Source organism: Triturus cristatus, chromosome 1_2, assembly GCF_964204655.1.
Source record: "Triturus cristatus chromosome 1_2, aTriCri1.1, whole genome shotgun sequence".
NCBI classification, from domain to species: Eukaryota; Metazoa; Chordata; class Amphibia; order Caudata; family Salamandridae; genus Triturus; species Triturus cristatus.
Window position 1 is genome coordinate 104,200,131 of NC_140580.1, and position 19,916 is coordinate 104,220,046.

At 43.9% G+C, this 19,916-nt stretch overlaps 1 long non-coding RNA gene across 1 annotated transcript in view; it reads right to left on the reverse strand.

Moving 5' to 3' along the window:
* Window positions 1-14,135: 14,135 nt before the first annotated feature.
* Window positions 14,136-19,916, reverse strand: part of LOC146866902 (uncharacterized) — a 40,924-nt gene continuing 35,143 nt past the window's right edge. Inside the window, exon 3 of the long non-coding RNA XR_014965991.1 lies at window positions 14,136-14,309. This is a non-coding gene — a long non-coding RNA (uncharacterized LOC146866902). The remainder of the gene's footprint in view (window positions 14,310-19,916) is intronic.

Genomic DNA, 19,916 nt, shown 5'->3' on the forward strand with positions numbered 1-19,916 from the left:
CCAATATGGGATTTTGGAGACAACATGGGGCATATGTGCAATGAACTGGTGGAGCGCAGTTAAGCTCCAAAATTGCTAACACCACGCTCCGTCAGTTAAAAAATGCAGGGATGTGCCGTATTTACAATGATACAGTGCACGCCTGCGTTTCCCCTAGCGCTGCCACTAAATTAAGCTGCTTAGCGCCAACGCGGGCACCCATGCACCATAGTGCAAGGGTGCCTGCATTAGGGGAATGATTGTTTATGTGCAGGAAGGTATCCCTTCCTGCACATAAACAATCCAGAATGACAATTTGTAACTCCTATGTATGCTGCATTGTGCAGCACAAATAGAAGATGCGAAATGCCATTTTTTAAATAATTCATGGCGATTTGCTGTTTCTATGTGTGCAACACAATGCAGCACACATAAAAACAGCAAAAACTAGGAAAAATTAAACATTTCTCATTGTTTCGCCATGTTAAGACCAGGTTTTTTGTGCTTAATTTTGGCGCTGCCCCATATTTACGCCACCCTTATAAATAGGACACAGCATCAAAATCAATGGGTGCTGCAGCAAAATGCCCACCGCAACAGCCATTGCCCGATCCTCTCACGCTAAGTGTAACGTGAAAGTGGGCCTTATTCACAAGGCAACGTTGATGCCGCCTTGTAAATAAGGCGATTAACTTAACGTCACCAGAACATCTTAAAAAGTGACGTCCTGGTAGTGTTAAGTCCTTGTCCATATGCTCCAATAAGTCACTCCGCATTTCTTATGATGAATATTCTTATTCTATCAGATCCTTGAAAAATTATTGATGACAAAAAAAACAATCAGTGAGGTCTCAAACATATGGGATAAGGGTGGTCAGATGGGAGCCTTCTTTTAAGCTGGATGGAGGACATTTTTCTCTATTTCCTTACTAGAATATGGAACCAAAAGGCTCCAGCAGCATACTTTTTTGGGGAAAAGGCCTTTAGAACCTCACAATGAGATTCTTTTTGGAAATGTTCTATGAGGGATAACCCTAAAACCATGGAAAACTGGAATCTATTTTGATGAATGCATAAGACTAAAGGGTGCTTTGGAAAAACAAGCGTTTCAGGGTGTCATTCAATATGGTATTGTCTTTAGATGTTCTACTACTTTAGCAGATGATTGAGGCGCCTGTTACCTATAAAAGCTTTTAATGATAGATTACTGCCTCAAGTTTTAAATAAGTACTGTTTGTAAGAAAGTGATTATTAATTGGGGTAAATTAAAGTCCACCACAAGTAATAAAGCCACTAACCTGTTAGGTCCAGACAACCGTTTTATATATATATATATATACATATATATATATATATGCCACCAAAGCCTTCTCCCAGGTAAGGATAGGCACGACACACTCCGGGGCTGTTGAAAAAACTTTATTAAAATTACGTAGTTTCACGATGCAGGCAGTCCATGAAACGCTATGGGCAGACACATTTCAGCCTAACTGTCTTTCTTCAGTGCCGGTTTCACGGTCTCCATAATCTTCTTGGGGTTCAGGCACTGACGCCGATGGTAATAAGACCACTCCCAATCAGGTGATGTTTCGCCCCTCCTCCAATTAACTGGTATAACTGCATCGTGACAACACCTTCCCAGGCAGATGCATGCTGGATAGTGTAGTCCGGATGGAAGTCTACACAGTGGCAGAATATATATATATACTGGCATATTTACAAATGTTCAAATTTATAAATTCGTATAATAAACTTAATACAGAATTTGTTGATACTGCTCAATGAATGTTAAAAATTTCTCACATTTCACCCTTGGTATTAACCTAAGATTAAAACAAACTTCATAAAGTGTATGCGTGCTACTGACATCCAAGAAATGATCATCATATAGACAGCAATGGCAACAACCATGAAATATGTTCAGGAGAAAGATTCGAAGACCTACGAGGCAATGCACATTGTTCATTAATGCAGCTCACCGTTCTTAATAGAACTTCGCAGAGCACCATTGGTTTTTGTCTGATGTTAAAAGAAAACTTTGTAAGTGCATAGGTTCTGAGGGCACAAATGAAGTGGCAGCAAATAGCCGGTCATGGGCAATAGCAAGGTCATGCTGAATATCCCTTAATTAAACTCACAGGTCTTGGTAGGTCTTCTCGATACACCATTGATTTTTACCTGGTATTAAAAGATAACTGTATAAAGTACGCAGTACAAAAAGCACAGCGTAAAGGGATAAATGATAACAAACATAAAGTAGGTTCAGAGGGAAGATCTAACTACAGTCATTTCATATGAAAGGATAAGCTGGTATTACAGGGGGAACAGGACGGACGTATAGATTTTGATACCCCCCCTTGCAGTCACCAGCATGTGCTGAGGGTTATGGCTTTTCTAATTTTCCAACTACTACGTCTATAAATCTGACAGTTCTGCAAATCCGCTGTGCCTCCCTGATTGTCCGAACCACCAGCCTTAAAAAACATGGCTTTAATAGATGAATCTTTTGGTCCATGATATAGGGACACAAACTCATAAAATATTGGAAAGTGATTAAATTTGGAACCACAGCCTCTGCAACATTTGCATGATTTCCTTTGTTGAGTGCTCCAATTCGCTCTTGCGTCTCTTAGCAGTAAAAGTTGAAATTTCAGTCTCATGGATTTCTTTTTTATCTCGTTTTTCAAATTTCTAACTTTTCAAATGCCCTAAGTGAGTTAGAGGGGGTTAGAGGAGCTCCCCTCTTTTTAGTTTGGATCGCTCCATTACATTCTTCATAAATGATGTGATTAATGAAGATTCCTTTGCTACTCTTTTTAAAGAGCGGTAACTCATTGTGAAGTCCCATTGTTCCTTAAGGCTTAGTTCATCTATGATTCTAGAAAGATTATTAATGCCAGTGGATTTATGGATTTCCTAATTAATGCACAGTTCTTTCAAGATCTTACTCTTCAACGTGCCCGATGCAGCATTTTTCTGCCTATAACAGAATTTTATGAAAAGCAAATGAGCCATCTTAGTACTATTCATGAGTCCAAATTCCAACCTTAAATGGCAGACCGGAGAAGATTTAGAAAGGCAAAAATGGCCCTGATTTCAGCACATAAAATATGGTCTAGCACCTTATTCAGTTTGTTGCCGTAGGTAGAGGATCAATATGGAATTGCTTGCAATAACTTTATTTTAAATAGCTCCAATATTGAATCTCCATATGGATTACAGAATGTAAGATACATTTGACAAAGTTGGTATTGCAAATAACTGGATCTGTTGAACATGGCTTTGTGGTAGATTCTCTGGCACGTACTGTTGCCTTGCCAAACCCCTAAATACCGATAAGTCGTGACTTTGTCAATGTGGTTGCCTCCAATTGGCCAGTTTTACCAGTTTATAAAGGCCCCAAATTATTTAATTTTAGATTTTGATGCATTAGGTTTTAAGTCGTTATCTGATATTTATCTATGGGGCCCAGCCTCCACAGATATATGAAGGTAATGAAAGAACAATAGGTTTATGGTCCAAAATAACTGTATTGTTTGCATATTACAGGGCGGGAACATGTACAGAATTAAACTTAGGGAAGAAGGCCCGCATTTCCTCCAATTCTGAAATTAGGTTTTATGTACAAATGTTCAAAAGAAGCGGTGCCAATACGCAACCCTGTTTAAACTTAGAGTTAGTTTCAGTCATTTAAACCTGAGCTCAACCCCTGGTATCTAGAGCACAAAGCAGACAGGCTTAACTTCAGGAAAATAAATTAAGCATCTAGAAATGCCAGAACAGTTCAAAAGTCAAGGGCACAATACAATAAAAATCCTACTTCAATTTGAAAAAAACAGGGGAATTAACTAAGAGAAATGACACCAAAATGATCAAAATTGCAATAATGGGAACTAGGGATATGATATTTTAAATATTTAAATGAAAAAGCACCAAGAAAACGTAATGTGCAATTATGTGGGGCGATTTCAGTCTGACCGTAATGGAGCTCGGGCCAAATACACCAGGTAGGTTGCTCCCGGTCAGAGATTTTATCTTTAGGCTTAGTCCCTGAAATAGAAGTTCAAATCCTAAAGCAGAGCATGGTTGCAGGCTGTATATGATGAAGTCTACTCAAAGCAGGATAACCGATGGACAAGGTGCCACTGAAGCTGTTGGTTTGGGCGGGAAAAGCTCTGAGCAGGACAATTAATAGTTTGCACCCAGAGAAGTGCTCTAGTTGGTTGGATACTTTTCTCTCCTTCATTCCATCAAGATTTTTGCATTCAGACTTATGACTTAATTTATATCCTGCCGGTAGGCCCCTCCTCCGCCTGGGGAAATTTTATAAATTACTCTGTCACCCTGAAAAAGATGGCAGCAGCCAAAATTAGAGATGTTCGCCGGCCCTGCAGACATTTCCAGCATTGAGAACATCAGAGGGTCCCTGTACTAAAGAATAGCGGGGTAAAGTAGCAGGGAATACACAATTCAAAATACAAGAGAAACAAACCCCTATTAGAAAGATAACCTCTCAAGACCACAGAAAAGAAACAGTAAATTATAACATTCTTTTGTTTTTTATTATAAAAATATATAGTTATAGATCAATTTTACTTTTTGTGAATAAATCATTTCATTTATTGTTCAGAAATATTCACAAATAGCCAACTATTCATCAGGCTAGAATCGACGAAGCAATACAAATTACAAAGACAAAATAACATTTAAACAATAACAATCAGTGCAGTGTATACAAAATAATCACATACATATATGTAAACAATACAATACAAAAACATAAAGAACACACAAATGCGCCGACACGCGTTTCGGAGTCTTCCTTCCTCAGGGCGTTGATGACATTTCAAAGGCGGAGGAACTTAAAACAATGTAATACGATAAACCAACAAATAAATCAGAAGTGACTAACATAAATTAGCTTTTATGCCTCGTCAATATTATCTGTGGAAAAAGAGATAACTAGGTTATCTATTATAGAATACATGAAAAATAAGCACAAAGTACTTCAGAGGTGCTTAGATACAAGGAGAGCTAGAGAACAAAAGAATAAAGATAAAAATAAAATTAAAAATAGAATAAGAATGAGAATAGGAAGTGGTAGCAGGTAAGTGAGAAAAATTAAAGACTCATAGACCATTAGTGAAAAAATTAATTAAAGAAGTAATACATTTTTTTATAATAAATAATAAATAATAAAACACCTTAAAGTGTGCCCCCTACAAGGAAATAAATTAGGTAGACACGATACACACTTGTTGTCATCAAAAGAAGTCTCGCGATCAAGATGGCCGAAGGATGGGGAGCAGGGGAAGAATTTCCCGAAATCAGTGTACACTCAGGTACAAAATGAGGAGGCTTGATGTCCCAGATCTAATTCCTGTTCAACAATATGTCTCAAAAGACTGTAAAGAAGAAACATCAATAAGCCTAGGAAACCTTTAGCAAATAATCAAAACTAAAGATATAATCCAGTCAAGCTAGCCTATTAGTGCAAAGAGCGTGGATATATTGAAACAAATACATAGAACTTACATAGTGCACTGGTGTAATCCTAGAGACGGTAAGGGCGTAAGCTCCCAGAGTCAGAATTCTTGTGGCACAAACCACAACAGTATCGCTGTAAATCTAACCAAAAATCAGTCTGTATTCAACAGAATCTGTAGAAAAAACAAGACAGTACTCCTTAAAAGGATAAAAAGAACTAATAACCAAAGCTCAAGTGAAGGGCAAGTGATAGACACAAGCAAAAATTAAATTTAACTTCACAACATGACAAACTATCACAATGAAAAACTGGGCAGTTCGTACAAAAAGGACCCCAATGTGATAGGGAAGCAAAAAGTAAATCTCATTTATACAGGATATGTATATAGCTATGGCAAAAAATATGGATAGAAATGAAAATTACAGCCCACCGTGTTAATAAGATAAAAGCTCTTAGCACGAAACCTAATATATGCTATATGAAATCTGGGACCAAATCTGCGTCGATTCTAGCCTGATGAATAGTTGGCTATTTGTGAATATTTCTGAACAAAAAATGAAATGATTTATTCAAAAAAAGTAAAATTGATCTATAACTATATATTTTTATAATAAAAAACAAAAGAATGTTATAATTTACTGTTTCTTTTCTGTGGTCTTGAGAGGTTATCTTTCTAATAGGGGTTTGTTTCTCTTGTATTTTGAATTGGACATTTCCAGCATTGGCAGAAGCCAACATCACGGTGGTTCCAGTTAATGCATTGTAATTTTGCCTTTGGCTCCTCAATGTGACAGAGTGGTGTGTCGAACTTACCAAGTTTTTTTAATTTCAAAAAGAAAATCCCAACACTGTCCCCTTGCCATGGAAAGTTCCTCCCATGGCAAAAGGGGCATTAACCACTTTTCAATGCCCCTTACCTCAAGGTTTTTCCTGGTCATGATGGGTATTGAAAACAAGGCTATTTGTCCGCCCATTTAAAATTAGGTGGGCAGACATATAGCCAAACCTCAGACAGCCGTTACTCCATCAGACTGGACCACCGTGGCGACAGTGTAGTCTCCACCATTGTCAAGCTATGGTCCTCCCTCATTTAAATCAGTTAGACAGACTATAGACTTAGAGGGGAGGCAACTCTGTCGCCATGTATGGGTAGATCCTCAAACATGTACATTTGCTACTAAGTAAATGTGAGAGGCACCAGGGGAAGTAACTGGAAAAAAAGCATACTTATTCCTAAATTTGAGGGGGTTAGTGAGGAGTAATAAGGGGGTTAGGGAGAGCTAGAGACAGGTTTAGCTAGGGTGATGCCTCCAATCAAACAAGAGTAAGCCCCGTGCTATTTACAAACCGCACTTCTAAAGTTACTGCAGTCACAAAGAGATCCAAAACAGTAGCAAATTACTCCAGCTCGGAACTGGAGTAAGTCCAGCACCACACGTAAGCCAACCACTGATACAACCTCTACATTGGTCCGTTTCTGGATAGCCATTGCCTCTACTTCATAATGCTTGGTGAAAAGGTGCCCATGGTTTCAACATCTACCCCACCCATCAAAACTAAAATAGCTTCATGCCAACGCCTGGTGGAGGTTAGTTTCCCCTGGCTCACCTTCACTCCAATTCCTTCAGTAGCTATTCTTTGGGACTGCCTACTGTTAGAGGCTTTTTGTGCCCAGGGCTATGGCATTCTAGGCATACCCCAGCCTTAGAGGCGTCAAAGGGTCTCTTCTCTCTATATCAACTCCACTTCGGAAAGGTATGTGACACCCTCTTGGTTAAACATTTGAACCCGAATGAGAATTCCTTTTTATTGCTGATGCTCCCCACTTTCCTTTGTTGAGGGGGGTGTGAACCCTCTTTCTGGGGATCACCACCCTGGGACTTTATGGACACCCTTGTGCACACTCATGTCAGCTTTCTTATCAAGCTGCCTGGGGTCAGACATTTTGGAATGTACTAGATGCTGGTGTAACTCTGAATGACAATTACTCAAGATGTGTTCCTTCCTTTATAATTAAATAGTATAGCCCATCATAAGTATTCATTGTAATGCCCATCACCCAGCCTTCCAGTGCGATATCTAGAAAATCAGCCTATGACTGCTGTGATTCATTGGGTGTGCCCCAGAACTTCCTACAGTACTCTTCATCTGTAAGGCCAAACGTCTGTACAAAGACCTCTTTCGTGTTTATAGGAGTCAGCTACCCCCTCATTTAGAGTCAGAAGTGTACTCCTCCACAGTAGGGTGCCAACTCCTACAATAAGGCTCCTCACTACTTACTGTCTACCCTATGCATCTCATAGGAGGTGAACCATTTGTCAATCTCAGTCCCCACCACAAAGCCAGGCATCACATTTTTGGTCAAGTGAAGAGTGTATGACCCCCCCCTGTAGACACCTCAACATTGCTGCTACCATCTTCATGCGGCTAGACAGGTCCCACTCTTGCCCTTTTCTCCTCCAGAGCCAGCCTCTATTCATCTAATGCCAGTCTTTTCTCCCACAGTGCACAAGCTGCGTGCCTCGCCTACAGGTCCAGGGTGGCCAGTTGCAATTGCAGCTCCCACTCCAACAGAGTGATGCTGCGAGAGACATACTGGTTCCAACTATGGACATACCAGGTGGTGCTGCTTCTTGGGATGCATTCCTCTCCTTGCACTGGTTCTTCATCCATCTCATCCTAAGAGGTGTTCTGTGCTTGGCAGGCCTCTTCCCAGTCCCTGAGGGTCTTCTCATAGTTAACTTTCCTGGTCTTCACCCTTCAGAACCCTTTTCAGCTTCCTGGCCTTGCAGATGGACTTCATCTCCACCACAATGAGATTAGCCAGGGTAGCCCCAGCAACTTTCATGTCTGCCAAAAAGGCTTAAGGTGCAAAAACTGGCTCTGAAATAATTTAGAAACACAAAAATGACCCAATCAAAAACCTTATGCCACCAAAAAAATCATAAATTAATTTTTGGGGGATTTTTAATTTTCAATTTTAAAAATTAAGCGATACTTCTATCACAACTAAACACAAGTTCTGGATCCCACAACTGAACACCAATGAGAGAGTCAAGTGCTACAATAGGGCACTTGGCTCCCAGAAAATAGAAAGTTGCTGACTTTTTACTCGTGAAGAACTCACATCCTTCCTAACTAATAACCCAATTTTCTGCACTATTAAAAACAAAAACCATGATGTCACGTTGTTTGTTATCATTTGGGGTCAACATGTTTGCCATGTCACTTCCGCTACCTCTATGATTTTGAAATGACTCCAATGTCAGTTTCTCCTTTTTTGTTATTTTGTTGAAGAGCTGCCAACATCCTATATGGGTTACATTTGAAACTCTGACACTTTTGATCAAATGAACCAATAAGTAAAATTTAGATAGGCACACTTTTCTAAACCTCCCCCTTTTTAACCCCTTCTACCCCAAAGTATCCCACTGCCAGGTTCTTCTCATTGAAGCTCTGAACCCTTCTCCAGGAGCGACTCCTCCACCGGGGCACAGGGGCATTGCCACCCCCAGTGAGGTGCAAGTGCATAATTGAATGTCCCCTTGCCGCCAGTGTCTAAGGACTAGGCCCTGGCACTGGTAGCTCTGTCTCGTAATCAGTCCAGTCTGCTGGGGTGGCATTCAGGCAGGGTGTAGCCAATCGGAGTGATTAGAAATGCCAGCATTGCCTGAAGACCAGTGCGCATATCATGTTGGACGGGTCTCGTACTGTGGTCAAACCTGCATGCACCCTTGAGGCCTTAAACCCAAGCTCTGATGGGAAGCCAGGAGAACACATTCCAGACCTCCTGGTCTCCTTTGGAGCGCTGGGTTTACCTGCCCAAACCAATCCTAGTTCTGCTCTCATGCATTTTTAAGTATCAAACCCATGAGAGCAAAGCTTTCATAGGCGCTGTGCAGACTGGGCCGTCCTTGTGGGCTGCGCTTAGAAAACAGCTGGGGGTGGGATGATTAAGGGACATGACCAATCACTGTGTGCTTTCATTTCAAATCCGCACAACGATTAGTCATGTTACTTTAACTGTGACACACTGTTGATGCTTTTCGCATTTTTTTTCCTCATGCACAGCACCAGTGACGGCATTGTGCATGAGGGGAATGGTGAATAGCAGTCACCTTGTACACGTCCTACGGGCCCACACTAAGAGTACGTGCTTACAGGCCTGGTGGTTGAGTCTGGTCCAGGCTTTTACTCTGGACTTGGCGCCATCTTCAGGCTTCATTTTGCAATGATCTCACACCTGATAATAATTCACTTAGGTGCACATGCATCAAAACAAGAAAAAGCGATTCCTTATTTGCGATAAATAAGGAATCGCAAATAAAAAATCGCTAACTAGAATGCATCATGAGAATCGCTAAAAAATAGCGATTCGCTACAAAGAGCTAAATCGAGTAAACTAAAGCGACTCGCAAACACAGAAGATCGCAAAAAGCGATTTCAGTAATAGCGATTTCGGTATTAGCGAAATTGCTATTAGCGAAATCGCAAAAAAACGGGTCGTACTGGAAGCAGACTGATGACATCACACCAGTTCATGCTTCCTTCAGTGCCCTGAGAAGCTCAGAGCAGGAGGCAGAGAACTGAAGCTGAGCTGAGAAACCTCACATTCTGTATCCAGCTACTGTTCCCAGACCCAGGATGGACAAAAACGATGCAGGGAAGAGTGCCACGCCTAGGAAGAGGAAGCTGAATTTCTCTGAGGGCGAACTTGAACATCTGATTGAGGGTGTCAGCAGCAGTCATGATAAACTTTTTGGCAAACTGTCCCTGAAGGTGCCAGAGGCTGTAAAGCGCAAAATATGGCTGCGCATAAAGGAAAAAGTGAATGCTGTGGGAGTCACACACCACAGCATTGAGGAATTGAAGAAAAGGTGGTATGACCTGAGGAAACGCGCCAAGGAGCGCATAGCAGAAAGGGTGAAGAAATCAGCTGGCACAGGAGGGGGTCCATCGAATGCACCCGCAAACACAGCCCTGGAGGACCTTGTTAAGGGGACAATTGAGCCTGAGGCTGTCGTCAGAGTGACACAATTGGACACATCCGGCGCAGCAGGAACACCACAAGGTAAGATGCATGCAAGCGCTAATCCTCTGCGTACTGTATAATCGTGCACATTCCCCCAGGCAAATCACAGTGTACAGGTAAAACCCCATGCCACGTTTCACCTCATACACAAAATGCATCATGGGAGTTGTAGTCATGTCAGACAAGTGGTCATTCAAAAGCTAAAATGGTTAATTAAACATACCAATACCGCATGCCAGCCAGTGTGTTTAAATAAGTGATTTATTTTGATATAAGTATGCCAAATGATAAACAGAATTAGGATCATACAAGACTAACACTGCACTGTTTCACATCACAGATGCAGCGGAGGCAGACTCCGACGATAATGACCAGCTCGCCATCTCAGAAACACCTGCAGAGACGGATGCAGAGACTCCTGTGGTCCCAGAAAACACACCACCCCCACCACCAAAACGCAGGGCACTTGTACCCTTCCTGCTAGTAATGGAATCCGATCAGACTCCAGCACCCACTACATCCTCCAGCCAGCCACGTGTCCCTCCACCAACTCCAACACAGGCACAGGTGCAAACAGGATGACGGCGCAGGTCAGTATTGCGGCACATGAAGAGCAGGTTCCAAATGTATATGGCGGCGTGGAGCCTCAGATGCTACATGTGCAGCACCTGCAGGGGAGACATTTGGGCACAATCAATATGCAGATCACAAAGCTGGCCAAAAACATAAGCAGAATGGCAGGCAATGTGCGCGAACTAACATCTGTGGTTGCTGAGGGAAATCGGGAGACAAACTTGAGCCTACATGAGCTCACCCGTGCAGTGCTGGCAGGACAACACAATAAGCGGAGAAGGCATCACCAGAGCCTGATCCGCATGTCAGCAAATACAAGGGCAATAAACAAGCTCTGTAACACTGCCGCGCTATTGGCACGGCGCTCCTTGTCAATGCAGATTGATCTAGGCCATTTCTGCGGGGATGTTGCCAAGTCCTTAGGACAACTGACCACTGCTGTGGAACACATCCAGTCCGGGACTGTGAGTGCCATCAACTTGGGAGGCGAGGAGGGGAGTGAGGAGGCCTCTAGCCTGAGTAGCCCATCGGTGCCAGTGACGACTAACAGGAGGTGCAGTTCGCGCAGCTCAACATCCACGGGATCACGTCAGGGTGATGTTGCAGAGGCAGGCGACAGGAGGCTGGGGGTACGTGGCAAGAGGCGCTAGCCAGGCATATACTCCTTTTTGGCCATGGTGGGGTAACCATGGTCAATTCTACTTGGTGATTGCGCTCCAGTGCTGAGTACTATTTAATTTTGACTTTACAGACCAATGCAATCACCTTCCAAATTTTCAAAATGCACTCCTCCAGTTTGGCATGTGCTCATGTTAATAAACATTTACGTTCAGCATTTGTTTGTAATGGCTCATTCTTACCTACCTCAAAAATGATGTTGTGTGATGTGTGCACGTCTCCTCTGACCCTATGCAGTGTTTGCCACATGCACCTGTTGGTGTTGTGCGGGTGGTTGCTCATCACCATCCGAGTCACTGTAGTCCATATCAATGGGAATGCCCCTTCTGGTGGCAATGTTGTGCAGCATGGGACATACAGCCACAATCCTGCAGCAGGTCTCGGGGCTATATTGCAATGCACCACCAGTTTTAGGAAGGATGCGAAAACGACTTTTGAGTATGCCGAATGTCCGTTCTACCACATTCCTTGTGCTTATGTGTGCCGCGTTGTACCTCTGTTCCTGTGGTGTGGAGAGGGTTGAGGTATGGTGTCAGGAGATATTCGCGCAAGGCATATGCGCTGTCACCTACAGGGTGGAAGGCAAAGGGTTAGCCACAGTGATGTTGTAACATTTGTTTTCATGATGTAGCAACTAGATATATGTATGTACCAAGTAGGTGTCCTTCTCCAAATTCCCCCCCGAACAGATGCCTTTGGATACCACTGTGGTGGAATATATACGAGTCATGTGTGCTCCCCGGAAATTGTGCCACGATGTCCGTTATTATATGCTTTGCATTGCACACGACCTGCACATTGATGCAGCAGGGGTTCCAAAACACTGCTATGAGGCGCATTATCATAGCACGGTTCAGCCGGTACTTATCATATATTTCGTCTTCATTTTGGCCCAGCAATGTTATGCGCACTCAGAATACCCTCTCCTGTAGTCTCCTCCTGCGCTGAGCTGCTGCATTGATCCTCATCCTCCTTGCCAGCATGTAGAGGGCTGCCATTGTGAAAGGCTTACAGGGTCTCCGGAGGCATTTTTAAAGGGTTTCTAATAGTTTGCACCTGTTAAAAAAACATTTTTTATTTTTTTTAACTTTACCTCCTGGTTGTGATTCCCCTTATTCTGCTCTTACAAAATAGCAAAATTCATGGAAATCGCTAATTGCGATTATTGATGCATGGCTTTGCGATTCTTTATTTGCTAATCACTATTTGCGGGAGCAGTTGTATGTTTCGCTATTATGGTTTCGCTATTTTGCTAATCGCTAAATTTGCAAGAGCTTTTTTTTGCGATTCTCTTGTCGTTTCAGTATTTCGGTTGATGCATTGGAAAGTTTTGTTTTGCGGTCACTAATGGCCTATTTTGCATTTTCGCTTTTTTTGCCTGTGCAATTATGCTTGATGCATGTGCCAGAATGAGTGGTAATTAGTACCTTTGTTGTGGGGAGTCAGTGTTATGTATTCATTAAGTGCCTCTTTAGCATGCACCATTGGTCTTGCTTAAATGCTGGGCATGTGTGCTGAAAACTTACTGTAACACTTTATAGCACATGAGAATATAAAGCCTAGCACTGCTGACAGGTGGATAGAGTAAAAAAGCATTAAAAAACATTACAAGTAAATGGTAGATTGATGATGGTAGGATATCGAAAGTCAATACAAAATGGTAAACCATTTTAATTGATGGAAAGCACCAGAGTTGGGTCCACCAAAACAAAAACTTTACAGATATTGATTTGTCGGACATTGTATGATGGTGACACCGAAATCGTAACTTGTGAGTCTATACTAAAAATGATGTTAAACACTCTTAAATACGTAGGTCGCCTAACTGGCCGGCTCGGCGGCCAGCTCTTGCTGGGTGCTAGGTGCGTATCCCTGAAGCAGTGACAGGTCAAGCTAGTGAAATGCCCAAGTATTGTGTAAGGGGAATGAAGCAATAGCCCGTTCCTACTTAAAAGGTCCATCTAGTGAATGCTATTGGCCAGTTCCGGTGCCTGAGGAAATTGGGGGCATATTATCAAGAAACAGAGTTACAATTATCGCCACATTAGCGGCAGAAAACTGCCACGAAAGCGGCGATAATGGGCTTGATAATATGCCCTTGAGAATTCCCATAGAAGCCCATGTTTTGGTGACAATATGGGCTTCTATTGGAATTCTCAAGTGCATATTATCAAGCCCATTATCGCCGCGGCGATCATTTTAACTCCATGCTTGATAATATGCCCCTGTGTTCGTTGTAGTGCCTCGAATCTAGAATCGAGACTAAGACAAGGGTTTGTGACTCTCCGTGGAACAGATACCAGATATTACACAACGCCGGTAAAGCAAGCAATGAAATTTGACTGCACAAAGTCTTCAATTGCATTTCTCCAGACATTCACTGACCTGTGGTCCTGTAGATTCGAATTTTCTTTGAAGCTGAACCAGGTACTTCCTTGCGAGCAGGAGTGGTGGCCTACTGGCCAGAGCTGCCTACCTCATATCACGGGAACCGGCATCGGGTCCCGGTGTCGGCTCAACATCCTGTGAATTTGGACAAGTCACTTAATCTCCTCGTGCCTTAGAAAACAAAACAAAAAAAAGAATCTATCTTTGCATAATCTACTCTGATGCTCATGTGAAGCACTCCAATGCCTTGGGACAAGCTCCCAGGATACAAAACTGTAAAAAACAACAAGCTGTACTGTCTGTAATCTCAGTCAGCATCCCTCAAAGCTCTGCTTCTGTGAAATGAAAGACAGCACCTCTCCTATACTTTTCCCTTGGACACAGGAGGCTGGGTATATGCCAATGATCTCACATGAGCTGGGGGGTGGAGAGGTGCTGCAGCACCTCCAAAATTATCATGCTGAATGAGCCACAAAGATGCCTTTTTATCTTGACTCATTTCCTGTACATTCAAAGATCAGGGTCATAGGTCAACTTACGTGTATTGTCAAATGGGTGTTTATTCTTTTACCAAAGAGATTGGTCTTTACTTTTCTTTCTCTGAAAATTGAGTGGCGTTTATAAACAGAACTATGTGACGGTCTTGATGTGGTACAGGCAGTGTGAAAGGATAGGCAATAGGATGTCAATTTTTAAAACACAACATCATTTAAAAGTCTGTAAAAGAACTGCACAAATACTTCAAAATATGTCTGCAATTAGGAAAGCACAAATGAAGCACATTTTTTGTGATTCTGAAGTGTGATTAATAAGATCAAAATAAATCATGAAACTTTACTTGGTGAAGTGCAAATGCTTAATATTGGCTGAATCCCAAATTCCACATATTAACTTGTGTGCGCTATATAGTACAACTGCATGGCTGTACTAATTTAGTGGTGATTTCATTGGAAAATGTGCTGCCTGTAAATGACAGTGTGCTATCACACCCTCTTCAGTAATATGTTTGCAAAAAGGTGCTCTGAAGAGCACCACCGTCTACATACTACACCATAACCACTCTCCTGGTGAATCAGCGTGGCTCATTTGTTACATTTATTCTTTGTCTGACGGTTGGATTTTAACAATCACTATGTCCTCATTCATGTAACACTGATGCCAGCACTTCCACTCTGAGAATTATCCCAGCACCACTGATGATCATATATTCAGCGATGAACGAGCTTGTGCTCTAAGTTTCGAAGAGACTGCCACTGTCCCAAGCTTGCACTTTGAAGTCCCCCAAACATGAAACAAGAGAATTCCACCACTTCAGGTGTGTCAAGGGCTGAAAGCTGAGCCAGGAACCAGACTACTTTGGCAACATCAAGGTGAAGTAGAGTTTAATTCTCAATCATAGCACACTGTATAGACAAATACAACAAGCATTGGTAATGCATCGGTTTCGCCTATGTAATGAATAAAAAGCTGTTTTCATCAATCATGGTCCGGGAGAAGGAGAGAGCTCCCTGACAGATAACACGGGAGTGTAGAGGATGTGGCGCAGTGACCAGAGATGCTGAATAGATGGCTGGGGATCCCGTCCGAGTCTCGGCAGCACCGCGCAACATCCTGTATTAGACCTGGCACCTTGGCGTGGGTCTCCCTTCCATTTTTGCTGTTGCCTCATGTGTGATTTTTCTGGTGTTAAATGCTTTGGGCACTGTGCCACTGCTGTCCAGTGCCACAGTGCAAGTGCTCCCTATTGAAAATGTGTGTATGAATTAGTGATTCCATGATTGGTTGGTTTGGTTTACCTGTCAGACCCTAGTACAGTGCACCAGGAGTGCCCAGGGCTGGTAATCCAAACACTGCTGGTGGGCTTGCAGCACTGGTTGTGCCACCCACAGAAGCAGCCTGTAAAAGTGTGTCTAAGGCCTGCCATTGCAGAGCCTGCATGCAGTCTGGTACTGTCATGCTGACTTGGCAAGTGCACCCACTTGCCAGTCCCTGAACCTTCCCTTTTCTTCATATCAGACACCCCTATGGTAGGCCCCAGGGCAGGGTGCATTGTAAGTATACGGTAGGACATGCCCTGGTGTGTGTGGCATGTTCTAATAGTGAATTCCAGCCATTTTCGTTTTTCACTTTTTTTTCACTGTTCTCCATAGGCCAGAATGGGCAGTTTGATTATTACATCTTATAATCCTAACTGACTCAGGAAACATGGTAGAAATCCAAATTTAGTATGCCTGAACTCAGAATGATAAAATACATCTTTTAGTGAAGTTGGTTTTAACATTCTGTGTTTGAAAATACCACTTTTAGAAAGTAGGTATTTTCTTGTCTAACCATTCAAACCTGCCTATGCTAGTCTGTGTATTCCTTGCCTGTAGTGTGAGTGACAGGGCTGGGGGATTCCAGGAGACAGGGTGAGTCAGCCCAGTGGTGAATAGAGAGATCTGCATCTAGATGGGAGGGAGGAGTTGCACCTGGGACCTGAATAGGGCTGTGCCTTCCCTCCACAATGCTCGCTCCACCTCCTGTGGTGCGTCTGATGTCTCTGCCCTGCTCCCTGAAAGGAAATAAGGAGTCATGTAAACAAAGTGCTCCAGAACTAACCAGAACTGGTTTGGACTAGGCAAAGGCTTCTCTGCCTTCAGTGAACAAAGAGAAACGTGGTATAAATATTGAGACCCAAACCCAAGGACTTTAGATCACTTTGGGAACAAGAAGAAACCTTTGCTGAGGAGTGGAACCAGAAGAAACTGAGGAGAGACTATCCCTAAGCTGAAGTGCTGCTTGGGGGATTGGCCTGCAGTGGTTGCCTGACTGCCAAAGAAAGGAGAAAGGACTTTGTGTGCATTTTCATTCAACTTGTGCAGGATCTCCAAGGGCTTGGAAAAGAGCTTGCCTCCTTCTGAAGTCTCAGGGACGACACACTTCAACCCCTAGCTGCCCAAGAGTTCTTTGGAAGTGCCTGTAGCTGTATTTGGGCCTTCTGAGGGACTGCGTGTCGCAAAGACCTGGAAGCGCGACTCAAGAAGAAGAAGCGTGTCGCTGTCGCAGCCGCTGCCTCGCATCACTGAACAAGAGTGTCGCCGCTGTAGCTGTCGCATTGCACTGCATCACGAGAAGTGTCTCGCAACGAAGAAGAAGCGTGTTGCCCGCGCAGCCGCTGCCGTTGCATCCCGGAACAAGGGTGTCGCCGCTATAGCTGTCGCATTGCACCGCAGAAGCACCTCGCATCCACGGAGAAGCGTGCCGCCGTCGGAGCCACTGTCTTCGCATCACCGAACTAGGGTGTCGCCGCTGCAGCTGTCGCATCGAGCAGAAGCATCTCGCATCGTCGGAGAAGAGGGTCGCCGCTGTCGTCGCATCACGGAACAAGGGTGCCGCCGCTGCAGCTGACGCATCGAGTCGAGACTTCTCGCAACATCGGAGAAGCGTGCCGCATCAAGAGGAAGACGACATCTTTATTTCTTTGCGCCAAAATTTCCACGCATCACGGCGTTGCTCGCCGCATCGCTCCGGAAGCGCAGTAAGGAATCCACGCATCACCATCGTTGCAACACTTTCGTTGCCCTGCGTGTCGCATCTTAAGGTACATTGACTCACATTGTCGTTTATGGTCTTGTGTTAAATATATATAAAGAATACTTTTTTTATATAAAACTTGTGTGGTGTCCATGTGTAGTGTTGTTATGTATGTGTTCACAAATGCTTTACAAACTGCCTCTGAGATAAGCCTGTCTGCTCATGCCAAGCTACCGAGGGGGTGAGCAGGGGTTGTTTTAGGAGTGTACCCCCTTACCCTGACTAGTGGCAAGGGTCCCTATTTGTCATAAGTACCTACCTGTGCCAACTAGAGACCTCCAAATCTAACATTGGTGGTCAGCGGTGAGGATTCTGTACTTGCATTTGTGACTCATGTACAGTGATTGGTGAACACTACTAGTGAGTGCAGAACAAAACACAACCAAATACTTATGGTAGATTTCTTTTTGGGATTTTCGATTTTTGCAAAGCTTAACCATCATGGAGGAAACAGCGTCCATAGCATCTGTTGAATTGGAATGGGAAGAGGAGAAACTGGAATGCTACAAAGTAAAGCAGCTGAAGTACTTCTGCAAGAAATTCAACGTTTCCATTATTGGGCTCTCCAGGAAGGAAGAGTTCTACAGGGTGCTAAGGGCCTGGGTCGAAGCTAGGAATACCCCTGAGAATGAGGAAGGGGATGAGAATGCAGATAGGCAGCTGGATGGGCCAGTGGGTCCAGGACGAAGGGGAGCACCTTCCCCCGCAGGTAGCAGTGTTTCTGCCAAGAGTCTGTCTCCAGAGGAGCTGGAGGACAGAGAAAGATGCAGGAGGCATGAGATGGAGCTGGCCAAGCTCAAGTTGGGTGGACAACTGGAGTTAGAAAATATGAAATTGGCCATAGAGGAAAAGAAAATGCAGTTGAATCATGAGAAAAGTTTGAGGGAGTTGGAATTGAAAGCCAGGAGCTTAGAGATTGCTCCCTCTGGTGGCAGCACACCGTCATTGCCTGTTGAATCTAGAGTGTATATTCCCAAAGATGTGGTGAAAGACTTTTTTAAGAATGATGATATTGGGCAGTGGTTCAAGGCCTATGAGGTAGCCATGTCTTCCCAGCGGGTCCCTGAGACAGATTGGGGAGCGGGGTTGTGGGGACGGTTCCTTAGTGAGGGGTGGGACACACTGTTAGACTTGCCTTCTGAAGTCTATAATTCATATCCCCACATGAAATGTCCAGGTATGGTTTAACTCCTGAATTGTACAGACAGAGGTTATGGGGTTGCAAGAAGATAGAGAACAGCACCTGGGTGGAATATGTCACTTTTTTCTGCAGAGCATTGGATGGTTGGATAGCAAAGTTGCTGATTTTCAGGGGCTCCTTGATTTGATTGCATAGGAGCACTTGTGCAGTAATTGTTTTCCAGAGCTACGCCAGCACCTGATTGATAGTAGGCTGACTAATCCTAGGAAGCTTGCTGAAGAGGCGGACCCCTGGGTTAGTACCAGGGTCCACAAGGGTCACGTGGGAGATTCAGCCAAGTGTGGGCAGGGTCCCCAGCAGAAGAGTGGGGGACAAGGGTAAACAGAGGGAGTTCCAGAGAAGGCCCCAAGGTAATCCCCAAGGGAACCAAGGGAAAGGTTCCCAGCCTCCCCAACAGAAACCTTCTTGAAAGTTTCAACCGAACCCTGAAGGGCATCATTATGGGTCTTGAGGAACCCATGAGGCGTAAGTGGGATGTCCTCTTACCATGCCTACTCTTTGCTTACCGTGAGGTGCCACAGATATCTCTAGGGTTCAGCCCCTTTGAGCTTCTCTATGGACACCCAGTGAGAAGACCTCTAAGTTTGGTCAAAGAAGGCTGGGAGCAATCTCCCAGGAAACCTCCCCAGGATGTATATAGCTACATGCTGGCCTTTAGGAACCAAACTAGGCGTTTCAGGCAACTCGCTGAGGTGAATCTGGAAGCCAGCCAGGAGGAGATGAAGTGGTGGTACGACCAGAATGCCACACTGGTAGAGCTTCAGCCTGGTCAAAAAGTATGGGTCATGGCCCCAGTGGAGCCCTGCGCGCTCCAGGATAAGTGGACCGGACCATTTGAGGTTGTGGAGCACAAAAGTCAGGTTACCTAATTGGTGGACTTGCGGTCTCCCAGGAACCACTTGAGGGTCCTGCATGTCAACCGCCTGAAGCCCCACTTGGAGAGGTTCCAAGTGGGCATGCTCTTAGCGACAGATGGTGGAATGGAGGAGGAGACCGAGCAT